This window comes from Poecilia formosa, unplaced genomic scaffold (genome assembly GCF_000485575.1).
Source record: "Poecilia formosa unplaced genomic scaffold, Poecilia_formosa-5.1.2 Scaffold35, whole genome shotgun sequence".
NCBI classification, from domain to species: domain Eukaryota; kingdom Metazoa; phylum Chordata; class Actinopteri; order Cyprinodontiformes; family Poeciliidae; genus Poecilia; species Poecilia formosa.
The window spans coordinates 2859155-2872367 of NW_006799974.1; the positions used below are offsets into that span (position 1 = coordinate 2859155).

The following is a 13213-nucleotide window of genomic DNA, read 5'->3' on the forward strand; positions in this document are numbered from 1 at the left end:
ACAATCCGGTCTAAAACTCTTCCAGCCTGCTAGCCCAGCACAGCATTTCTCCATCTTTGGACATATGTAGAAGTACATTATTTACAGTACATTAAACAAAAACATTTGGTCTTGTTATAACAAAACGGTAAAGACAAACCAAAACAACATTTTAAATATATTTATTATATTTTGTATAACTCATACCTGTTAAGAGATATCAAAAGACAGAAGTGAGTACTCCAAATAATCTGGTCTAAAACACCTCCCTTTAGAAGAGAACAACACACAAAATAAAGAAAAATTAGTAAAAAAAAAATAAAAAAAAACCCAGCCATAACTGCATGAATTGAAGCTGAGGTAGATCATATTTACATAACTATAGCAACCCAGCAACCGTGGATGGGCTAAGCGTTATAAGGTAATTTTGCTCTTTAAATGTTTGATGTCCGGACATAGAAAAGACGAGACACACATGTTGAGTTTTCTTCTTAATTTAACAGGAAGTATATTATTTTCTGTCATGAACATACTACATATACAACACATTATATGCAACACTTCAGGTATTGCATAACTGCAATAAGCTAGCCCTTCACATATAGACGGCCATTATTTACTCACTGAATGTCATAACAATATTGTTTTTTTTGTTGTTGTTGCAATAACCCATAAAGAAGCGTCAATTTTACAAATAAAAAGACCAAAATAATATCCTTTGTGTGAGAACAGTCTCAGACTGTGCAAAACACAATATATTCAAAGTGAACTCAACAGTTCGTCAGCTGCCCCTCTGCTAGATCACAAGCATGCATAAAGTCCGCTAGCATTAGCTTTCAATTATCTTTCAGAAATATGTCCCGGTTTCTCCACGATACTAGTCACAAACTAAATAACGTGACTCACTACTGACACGCAACTTAATAACTTATTTTAATCTCAAAGATAACTAACATATATGCATCGAAATACATTTTAATGACCTGTGACAGAAAAGACGAGACACACACGTTGGACTTCCTTAGCATCTAACGCGGGTTATTCTTCTTCTTTGTGTCCAACCTTCTCTAAGCCATCAATGCGACTTGCGCTCCCCTAGCGGCTGTATATGGAATAGCACCGAACAACTGAAACAACAGTAAAGAACTTAGTACAACGAGAAATTAAGTATATACAAAGAAAAATTGTTGCGTTGATTATTTTATACTTAGTGTTTTCATTTACTTACAACTTGTTTTTTCACCTCTCTACAATAAGACAGAAACTTGTACTAGCTTGCCAGACATAATGCAATTTAATTGCGGATCAAATAGGCCAGAAAACAATCCACCTTCAAAGAATAGACATATCTGTTCAAACACAGGTACAAATGTCGATCCATCCATCCATCCATCCATCCATCCATCCATCCAGGAGGGGTGCTGGTGCCTCCACCACTGGTCAACGGGCTAGAGGTGGGTAACACTCTGGACAGGTCGCCAGTCCGTTACAGAGATAACTTATGAAATGTGAGTCCACCAAGAAAAGTGTCTAAACCCAGAGTATCGCACGTTTTACCTCCTGCTTCAGGGATATCTGCATTAATTTATTGGCTCATGATTACCTCAGGAAAGCTCCAAATAACAGTTTAAATGTGGACCGTGGACATGCCGTCTGCTATCAGAGTTGTTCAGTCTAGAGGAGCGTAGGTGTAAGTAGGGTCACCGCCAGGAACACATGTGTTAAGTTTTGTAGATAACCGTGATTTAGCAGTGCTGCAAGCAGCAGTCTCTCAGAAGAAAGGACAGCAATAAAAAAAGACAGAAACTGTGCAGCTCTGGTCAGAGTTCTGTTGGGGCTGCAGTTTTACGTAGCCACGTAAAACCGATGTGAAACACCAGAACTACGTACAATTAGTTTGGTGTGATGTAAATTTTCATTTGAATAAAATGAAATACCTGGGTTTATTTAATCAGACTAACAACTTCGACGTTCTCCATTATTGAGTATTTCCGCAAGCATTAACGGAGAGTTGACCTCAGATACTGCGCGTTCGGGGCCGGCCCACAATAATGAGAAACTCTGAGTGAGCTGCGTTCAAACGCAATGGGAAATACTCACTGCTCAGTTCAAACAGGTACTAACAAAAAAACCTAATCTACATGACAAGTTATGACCAATTTGATGGAATTCGAAGCATCACTTAAAGTAATATAGTTAATTTGCAACACATGCAGAACATACCGTGAGGTGGGATTTGAACCCAGTACCTTCTCGCTGTAAGGCAACAGTAATATCAACTGCTTCACGGTGGAGCCATATACACATTGTCAATGCAAACTCCTGGGTTTCCTTATGGGCAGAAAAGGTTTTATGCTACGAATAATGTTTATACCAAGAATCAATTAGATTGTACCTGTGATTAATTTGAAATGACTTTGTTTTTTTAAAGTTTGTCCAATTTATAATTGTGTTTTTTTCCAGTTCATGCTCACTCCATTTAAAATATAGAAACTTATTATCATTAAGGGAACTTCTATTGCCCTAGATGGTGTTGCACTTATTACAATTTCCATACCATCTACTTTTATATTTAGCCTCTTAGTAGACAACAATGTCTAAATGGAAGAGTAACTTTAAAACTTTGGTGCAGTAAAAAATAATAGAAAAAAAGCCCAGCTGATAACTGAGTAAGTGCACAGCTTAATCTGACATCCTCTCATTACTTGCTCTATGATTTTGATGTCATTTTAGGAAGCTGTTTTCCACTAAGCCCCTAATGTTTGAAGAGTCATGAAAACGTTGTGAAAACCCAGTACAGACAAGTTTTTGTTGTGTCATTTGCCCACCACCACCACCACCAACAACAAAATACATAAATAAATAAACAGAGATGCAGGTTATACATTCCATCTCATTTCTGCCAGAAGATATTCACAAACAACACATCAGGATTCTGGCACTGGAGAAAACGTAGCTCCAACCTCTGCTTTTCTCCTCTACCTTTTTTGACCAAACAGAATCATGCAATCCGCTCATCAAACTTGAACCTTAAAAGGGGGTTTCATTTGATGCTGGCAGTCCCAGAAAGGTCACGGGCATCAAGGAAATAGAAGAAATGAGCCGAGAGGATTTCAAGTTGTATTAATGAGGACCCCCTTGGCCAGGGCCCATCTTAGAGGTCAGACCATCACCTAAAATGATAAAGATTTATCATGGGGAGGCAAGACTGGTCAAAGTGCTCTCTTATCTCAGGCTCTGCCTGTTACAGCAGCAAACACTGTCAAGAGTCTCACATGGATAAAAGTGCTGGCCACTCTCCACCACTGCTGCAAACCCCCAGAAATATTTCGATGTCAGTAAATAATTCATCCCCCAATATTTTGTACTCTTTGAGAATTTTTGACGACGTGTGAATGCATCGTGCCATGCTGCCTGCTAAGAGACTGACTGCTACTAAGAAAAAAAAAAGGTGGCAAATCCAAAGATAGACACAGCCTGTAATTATGACAGGATCATGATAAAAAAATTAAAAAAAATAAATACTTTTATTCACTTCCGTCCAGATGTCAATCTTTGGCTGTAGTCCAACGTTTGTGCTGGTGGATTTCTATAATTGTCCTCTAATTAATTTACATAATTTATAAAGAAAAATGCTCTGTGACATAAAAAAAAAATGTCACAAATGTAAGCGTAGTGAAAATAATTTTTTTTAGATACGCTGAAATTAATTAAAATACATATTTATCGATTTACTAAATGTTGTTTTATGTTGTAGTTCAGTTGTATGGATTTGATATTTTACAGAAACACAGTGGCGTTGCAAACAATCTTGAAATATATACAGCAGGATCCCTGTGATGTTCAAGCAGCAGTGGCCCCAAAGAGGAGAAAAAAAACATTGTTGATATGCTAGCCAGGCATTTTTTTTTTTTTTTTTCAGTTTGAAGCCTGTCATGGCCGACTCTCTTCTTTTAGATATTTATGCATGCAGTGGCCTGCAAAGTTTTTATGACTTTGCTTGTATGTGTACACACATTGTAATCTGTCAAAATGACAGACCGATTTAACAGTCAAATACGAAAAATGTTCTTTTGATGCGACCCCTGATATAAACAATTTAATTTTTCTTTTTAATAACAAAAGAAAATGTAGAATACTTGCATAATGGCATTTTACAATTTTATTATAATTCTGCATTAAAATTCTAATTTTAAATAAATCAACCATTACAATTACGTGATCAAAGCATGCTTTAAGCCGGTCAGGAAACTTTGAAACAATTCAATGCCTCACTGTTTCTGCCTACTATCCTGCACCTGGACGTTACTATAAAACTTACCTCATTTGTAAAAATACAAAAATAATTCTTCATGTCCCTTGTAAAACTCATTTGAACGGTAAGAAAAAAATCTCTATAAGAAAAAAAAAAAAATCAAACACTTAGCCCTACTAGTTTTACTGACACTTTTCAATGTCAGCTTTTTCCTGCTGGACCATCATTACATTGTGATTAAGAGTAATAAGTATGATCATGTGACAGTATTGCTTCAATAATCACTGCTTTCCACAAGAGACTGTGGTCAGTCTGGAAACTACATAAACTGCAAACTCAAAAGTATTAAGGGATTTTGTACATTTAAGTAGCAATTTAGATTTTTTTTTTCTAATTTAATGCCAACAGTGACAGAGCTGTTTGCCTCTTACAATCTTTTTTTTTTTTTTTTTTTTTGCGCCATGTTCGTCCCCAGCCGCATTTTCCTTGGACATAGAGTTCGGCTATAAGGAGCAGTCAACGTGGGCCACACCATCCGCTAAATGTTTAACTTCCCTTTAGGAGTCATTCAAAACAAGAACGGGAACTTGTCTATTGGGAAATACCTCCGGATTAGGGGGGCTGAAAGATTGAAAAAGTAATTTGAAAAATAATGGGCTTTTTAATGACTAAACCTATGGGACACCCAGATGTGCTCTTTGTTAATTTTCACTAGTGTAATGTAAAATTCCAACTGCTTAATTACTCTAGGACACACAAAGCAACTGGTTTTTAACGAAGCAATTATGCGAACAGCTTCTATTGCATTGGCGCGCCAGTCTCCATTCTCCTCCAGCTCCTTCCTTGATGAACTGCGCTACTTTTTGCTACGTTATCTGGCTTTTCATGTCTCCGGCAATGACAGAAATTCCAAAGCCTTTCCTTCGGTTATAGGTTTGTTTTGCTCCAGAGACCGGATCATTTTAATGTGTCCTACTTCTCTAACGGAATAAAGAAACATAATAAATTCATTATTACATTTCATAAATAAGAACAATATTTATCACCATTCTCAGCTTTCCCTCCGGTCCCTCTGGTGCATGTTAAGGAAGCTGGAAATTGGGTAATTTAGACAAGGACTAAAACATGACATAAAAGATGATATTTTAGGGTTTCATGCTGCATACAGAGTCAGCCACTGCTTTTGAATTTATAAAGCCAAAATGTATGGTTCCTTTTTTTTGTAGTATCATCTTGTTTTTCGTAAATATAGAAGCAGATGTATTTTTTCCAGCCATAAGGGAAAAAAAAATACTGGTAATATTAACCTCCTCTTCTCAGCCTCCCATGGGAGTAGCTATGGAGCAGCTGTTGGTAAATATTATACAATATTGCTAATTTAACAGTGAAAAACCAGATGTCTAAGATCAGAAGTGATTAACATTGAGTAAACCAGTTCCATTTTTACAGAAGCTCTTACAAGAATACAAGGTGTGATGGGATATTAAATGGTGTAACGATCACAGTGATCAGTATATTTGTGAATATGATCTTTAAGTGCAGTTGTCATGTTATTTAACTTAGAGCTTTGTTCAGATGGACACACACATTGCAGGAAATGAAGGGAATTGTACGGAAGCATTACGATGTAGCAAAAGCAGAAATTCATGCTGTATTTGCTCAAGCTTTACAATTCATTTATATTCTTAACAATCAAGAGGAAACAGATTTATATTCAAATAGCAAGCAACATCAAATATATTAAAATTACATTAACATACCTTTGTTTTGCATCAACAGGAGAGTGAAGATAACCCCTTTAATAAATTATACCAAAGAATGCCACACTTCCAGGGAGAGATCATCATTTTTGCTTTATTTAATTTTAGCTTTTTTTTTCTTTTTTTTCTAAAACAAGATCTTCAGGGCACAAAAAGGAAGGAAGGAAAGAATGAACAATGAAGAAAAGAAAGAAAATCAAACTACCGCCACTCCAGACCATTTTCAAAAATTAAAATTCTTCCTTTGACATGCAAATGCTCAAACAATATTCTTCATGTTGAATCTAAATTGCAAATGTACACAGTATATAAGCCCAGCATGTCCCTTTCAAGACATGAACCTGATGGTGTTGATCAAAGAGCCCAGCCTTGAGACACTGGGGAGCTGTTAAGATGCATGAAATATGGCTATTTCTTCTACTTTCTACACTCAAACAACACACACACACACACACACACACAAAATAACTGAAAAAAAATCAAACGTGTAACAAGCAAACACACAAAATTGTCAAAGTCCAACAGTAAAAAAATGATCAGGATTATATAGTCGTGCCTGTACGAAACAGAAAAGAAATTCAGCCTCATCAAGAGAATTGCTAAAAACTTCATTCAAACAATCCTTTTAGATTCAGGAGGTGTTTCCATGACAGCAGGCTACTTCTTTTGATCCCATGTAGCGCAGCACCTTGATAGACCAACTATATGGATTAATAGCACTAGTTACAACACAGCCTTTGGCCCCCTGTATCTATGTTAATAGAGCCTATCCATTCCTGTCAGCTACTGGGGACATATGGAATTGCAGAGGTGGCCGTGTATCCACAGAGCAAATCATAAACCCTTGGATGTCACTTGAGCTGAATGGCTGCAATTTTCATGTAAAACTAAAACTATTGTGAAATCTATCAAACACAGCCAGATGATTTTTCTTTCACTTTTTTTTTCTTTGCCTTTAGACTGGGTGGGGAATGGGGCGATTCTCAGTACAGGTCACTTTTCTTCATTTTAAGGTAGGTGGCCGACGCACACAAACCTGCACCCGCACTCACAAACACGGGCCTTTTGAAGTTCAATCTGACTGACGCAAACATTTGTCTCCATGTGCCGTCCACAAAGGAGCGATGTGTTGCGAAAGAAAGTCTATGCTCCTGCCGTAATTGATCATGTCACAGCATCTTCATTTGGCGGAGTTGAACATTTGGCAAAAAAACCCCCCAAAAAACCCCATTGTGCACACAAAAGCTATCAGTGATTTTAAAAAAAACAACTTAATGCACGTGACATCTTTTGAGAGCAGTGCATTCTTTGTCACTGACATACCTGCTGCTTGTATTTCTCCTCTTTTGATTTAATTTGAAAAGAGTCCAAACATTTCACTTACTTACTTCATTTAATTTATCTGTGCTAAATATCTAATACCAAACAATAATAAGACATTTACATGTGGTGCTCGACCGTAGGTAGAACCAATCTATATCTGCAGTTCCTGAACAGCTTGATGTTAAAAAAAAGAAGATGAAAACAAATCATGGAGTTTAATCACACCTTCACCCACTGCACCTTCAGACACACCCAGCAAACAACCTGCATTTTATGCAATTCAAAACAGTCTTGAATTCATACTGTTCAGTTCTATAAAACGAATTGAACTGAACAGTATCTTTTGTTTTACTTATGATAAACCTGTATTGACGACCATCTTCATGTTAAAGCTAGATGCGTTTTGTTGTTTCTCAGTAGTTTAATTAGTCTTTCTTGCATTTTGCGATTGCTTTTGTTTATATTTTGCAATCAAAATAACAGATGTTTTGGTGCTTCTTTTAAAATATGTGCAAGAAATTTTGAGATATTTGTACCTATTAAGACAGTAAGTTTGACTTTTACTCGCCATACTAATCACGGACTATAACACCAAGTAAAGCTGAGGTAGCAGTGTAGTAGAAGTAAGAATTACTGCCACCTGTAGGTGGGGGTTGGCAGTCACTTAGACCCAATGTATCTGAAAATCTTGCAGAAAATTTGCAACACACACAGTTATGCATTATTGCAAAACTATGTGGGGATCTGCTGACTTTGCAAGAATTTTTATGACAGGAGAATCGCAAAATTCTGGAGGGACTGTTTCACGGTCAGTTTAGAAGTTATTGACGTCAAAGAAAGAACTGACCTATGTTTACTGAACCCAAGCAACAAACTATTGCTTGTTCTCAAACAGAGCTTGGCTAGAAGCATTTTTTTTTAATCTCATGATTCTGCTTCTGTTTTTATGTTGACACAAGCTCAGTAAATTTACAATCTTTTTTTTTTAAAAAGATGTTTTTGGCTCTAGTGGCCTTTATTCGATAGTTAATTGACAGGAAAGTTGGTAATGAGAGAAGGGGGAAGACATGTAGCAAAGATCGCCAAGGTTGGGAATCAAACCTGCGGCAGCTTCATCAAGGACTAAGGCCTCCATATGTGGGTTGTGCTTAACCCTTGCGCCACCACAGCACAACCTGTAAATTTACAATCTTAACTTTTTTAGACTTAGGTCTTTTTTTCTCCTCATTCTATGATGTGGAATTTAAATACATGTTTTCAAAACACTCAGATCTAAATTTATGCCAATTAAAATATTCAGCTGTGGAGACTTTGAAGCTGCTAGACTTCTGGTCAGTAGGTAGCCACTGTATGTTTCTTAAGGGCTCTGTTGAACAGTAAGTTGAAGCATGGACTATGATAGAGTAGATTAATGCAGCATTTAACATGAAATGTAAATGTCATAGATGAGAACTATCCTCAAATTTAATTTGATCATTTATCATAACAGTTCAGCAAAGTCATTTAATTTTGACAGGGATTATTTTTTTGTTCACTTTGTGAGAAGACAAAAGATCCCGGTGTTAACAAAGTGACTGGGACAAAACACAACATCTTTGTATCCTTTGCTAAATGGTTCAAAAAACAGAACTACCAGTTGGGGATTGCTTTCAAGTAATGTGAGCAATCTGACAGCTTCCATCATGAGAAGCTAACTCCTGCGGTGCTAATGGCACACCACATCTAACAAAATCCCAATTAAAATGGTAACATTAATACACTTCAAGGCTGGTACAGTGCAGCATCCTGACAGAAAGAAGAAGGACCATCGAAATAAAAAAAAGTTGAAGACAATCTTCACCTCTGTCAAGTTGCATATTTCTTCCTCTGTAGCTAATAATGACAAGCTTGCTCCTTGATGCAGGCGAGACAGTTTTTCATTTTCTGCTACCTTCAGATTCCAGGTATTTAATCCTCACTGGAAATGCCAAGCTTTGAGGATGTTACCCCAACTGTTCTTCAGGGTTCAGTGCCTAGGGAGAGCAGAGCTAATGTGAAAAGCAAAGTGTTAGAAATTATTTCCTTTCGTGTTGTTTGGGCTTCGGCTCTTGTTTTTCTGAAAAGTCGGATGTTTCTAACCTCACGGTCTGAACGTGACTGAAAGCTACAGCCAGGCTGTGAGGAGAATCCAGAATGAGGCTGACCCTCATCCTCTGCTGTGATTAAGGAGGTGGGCAGTTGTTGGAAGACGTAAACATATCAGTGAGTGGCCATCAGACTCGTTCTTGCCCCCCACACGGTGTGAGCGCACAGCCATTAACACCTGCATTCAGAGAGTGAAATCGGTCACTTCATGCACATAAACACAACACACAAAGAGAAAACTGAAAAGATGAGTTTTGCACAACCCTGTCTACATGCCCTCTAAGGAAAATGTTGATTTTCTGCTATTGAAAAAACATTGTTGAATCTTTATATATATATATTTTTTTTATTTATTTATTTTTTTTTTAAATACAGTATCGTTGGTCTCTCAGGTTACTACTTTTAAAGTGGCAGAGGGCGCCCTGCGTCCTCTCATCTCCTGGGGCCCTGAACCAGGATTGAATGAGCCAGATAACAGGACAAGGGATTTCAGTTCTTCTATGTATCACTTGAAGACAGGAGTTCTTTGCTGCTGTTTTGCTTGTAGTTATTGAGAGCAGCCTGTGCTATGCACACTGTAAGGCAACATCTGCGAATCTGCTGGACAACTGAAACTCACGGAGACATCTGTTGGTACATGGGAAAACCAATGGGACAGATCTGTTAATCTGTCATCAAACCATAATTAATTTAGGTGACTTAGGACTCAACAATGCTTTCGAGGCATACCAGATTTTTGCAAATTAATGCACAATGAGTGATTTGAATTTGAGTTCCCTGAAATAGCTGTGATGATTAAAACTACAATCTGTCATATCCAAACAGCCTTTTTTTTTTTTTGTGCAAAATATATTTTGTGTCACCTCCTGGTTTCCTTCCTCTGTGTCCGGGTAATGAAAAAGTTATTTTTTTGTACACTTTAAAATGATTTGAGAAAAAAAACAGCAAAGTTCAAGTCAGTTTAAAACATGCATATCATTTCAGAGTTAAATTTGGCAGAAGTTGAACTTTTCTCATACTTTAAAGGGCTTCCCATCCTGTCCTATAAAAAGATTTACAATTAGCACGTCAATCGCTACCATATTGCCAAATTACATTTATAATGATGGCTCAATCAACCCCATCTGCCCACTGTAATGGACAATGAGGCTATGATTTAGGAGCTGTAATTGGTTTCCAGCAGCGTCTAGTGTCATTTTTTTCTGTTCTGCCGTAGCCTGTGTGTACGTTTTGAGGACAGGGCTGCTTGTCACAAGTGCAGGCTTGACTGGACAGGGAAGAAGATATCCGCGGAGACACAGCGGCTCCTCTGGCACAGCTCTCTGTCTGTAATGGCCTAAATTCACAGGCTCTTGATGAAAGGTTTTACATGGGAACTCCAAAGGCTAATTGGCCCATGGAGATCAAGCTTATTGTTAGTTCTGCATGGCTTCCAGCAGCCATAGCTGCCATATGAGTGCCTGATCACCACAGGGCTCCACACCTGACTAAACAAAAGAATAGTTTCAATAATTCTTTAAAGTGTCTCATATCTTTAATGTGTATTTTTCCTGCTCTATTTATTTCTGTCATTCTATTTCTTTTCTAAGTTAATAAAAGTTTGAAAATCAGTGTATAAAAGTGGATTAATTTTGGCATTAATTCAATCCAAATCATCCTCGAAGACCTCATTATTAATCAGTCATTGTCACCTAAGCCTATCTGTAAGGTCGGTCCAGATGTCCATGGTCTCAGTAGTAAAGTAAATACATAAAAGCATGAACTGCTAAGCTATAATTAATAACATGTAAACAATGGGAATTATTACAAGAGACCGTTTCTTTTATGTTGCACATTTTGACATACGTTTGCTGCATTTTTCTACAGCTGTATTAGAGCTAATTAGTCCCAAAATCAATGACATGATGTGAATGGTTGCATAAAAGGCCAAAATGAAGCTTTATAGCCTATGCGCTTTATATGCGCTGTGACTCAGAAACAGTGAAATACCCTCGAGGTTTGTGTTTGGATCCCTGAAGGTATAAAACGCAGCCACAATATCAAAGGTTGGCAAAATGTCAACGAGCTTTAGAATTTTTGTATGTCATTTTGATTTGAATACCCACCTGATTGCTCCAGGATGATATGGCTTACAAGCGCCACGGGGCTCTCATCTTACCTGCGTGAACCCTGGGTCTGACGTGGGCAAAAGGACGTTGCTTCATCTGAGAAGAATAAAGCAGGGTTAGGTTTTAAAACAATTTCCCGAGCTTCAAACATTTCACACTACTGTTCAATGCATCATCTCAAAAAGAAAAGGCTATGACACAAACCTACCAAGACATGGCTGTCTACTTAAATTGACAGGCATGGAAAGCATTAATCATAGAAACAGCCCTGTGACCCTTGGTATCTTTAAAGGAAATGCTCAGGCGAATTGTTGTTTGTTGACAAAAAAGCTATTAGTGATGCACTCCACTTGCCTTTGCACAGCGAAAAGAAGCTCCTTATTGAAAGGAAGCCACAAAATGTCAAGCTTGCAGGCTACTCCAAGCCACATATATGACAACATAAACAAGTAGAAAAAGGTGCTCTGGAAGGCAAGGAAGATAATGAAAACGAGAAGAGGAAAAAAAAAGAAAAGAAATTAAGTGAAAAGAATGAACAAAAAAACAAAAAAAAAGTAAAGACATGACGAAAACATGGCGGAAAAGTGATTGTACTACACGGACCATAAAGAGGGACGGACAATGACGGAACAATTGACAGATAAGGTAACACAAAGCAAAGGGGAGTTTGTATCATTTTTGGACAATGATCTGCTCATGTGGCGGGCCTGTGCGGAGCTGGATAAATCTACAAACAAGCAGAGAGGCAACCGGTAAGGCAGAGACTGTTTTATTGTGAGATCGCACTGCCTACATTCTGCATTAGCTTTAGCCTAGCCACTGGCTAGGCTAAACCTAGCCTGTGTTACGCCTGGCTAAATCTGAACTTAAACATCATATTGTGATTGTGAAATCTAGCATATTATTGGTGATTTGGATGGTTGGAACGAGTGTTGCATTGTAATTTTTGTCATAATTTAATGTATTTCTAACATTTTATAAAATGGAAATTCTGCAGTTGCCAGTACTTTTTTTTTTACCCAATTAAGAATCATTGACAGAATAATTGATTATTAAAATAGTTGTTAGAATTCTAATAGGTATGAATACGATCATAGATCACTTCAGTGTTTAAATTATAAATACAGGTATTGAAAAGGAAGGCATGAGTAAAGATTATTTCAAATTATGTAAAGCCCTGAACCAAATTACTTTTGTTAAACACTCGTAAAAGTTGTTTGTAACACATATTAACTACTATTGACCAGGTGTATACAGTAGCTGATTGCACAATGTATGAACCACTTTCCCATAAAAGTCGATGTAACTATAGTATGTTTATTTTGTGACGTAAAACTGGCAAGCTAAAATTCTTTAAAAAATTAAAAAAGCAGGTGAAGCAGAATTTTTAATTATTAAGCATAAATTAGGACTGCTGCCAGGTAAATACAACTTGTTACTAATTAATAACATTTTGTTGTTTTCATATGCATGTTGGTTGGTCAGAAGACATGCAAGAGGCATAAGCGCAATTAGGTTGCTCATTACATGATGGGGCTCCAGACATTATGCAGGATGAGAAATGTATAGTCTGTTTTTAACTATTGATGACTCACTCGCTAGCCCATTGATACATGCATAATTTAATAAGCACTGCTCTGATATTTGATCATTAATATTTATTA

The 13213-nt window shown here is 37.2% G+C and overlaps 1 long non-coding RNA gene across 1 annotated transcript; it reads right to left on the reverse strand.

Annotated features, from left to right (window-relative positions):
* Positions 1-8759: 8759 nt before the first annotated feature.
* On the reverse strand, positions 8760-11632 carry LOC103136921 (uncharacterized). Its single transcript, XR_001661864.1, has 3 exons — positions 11547-11632; positions 9436-9619; positions 8760-9344 (listed from the first exon to the last, which is right to left on the reverse strand). It is a non-coding gene; the product is annotated as an uncharacterized LOC103136921 (long non-coding RNA).
* Between the last annotated feature and the right edge of the window lie 1581 nt (positions 11633-13213).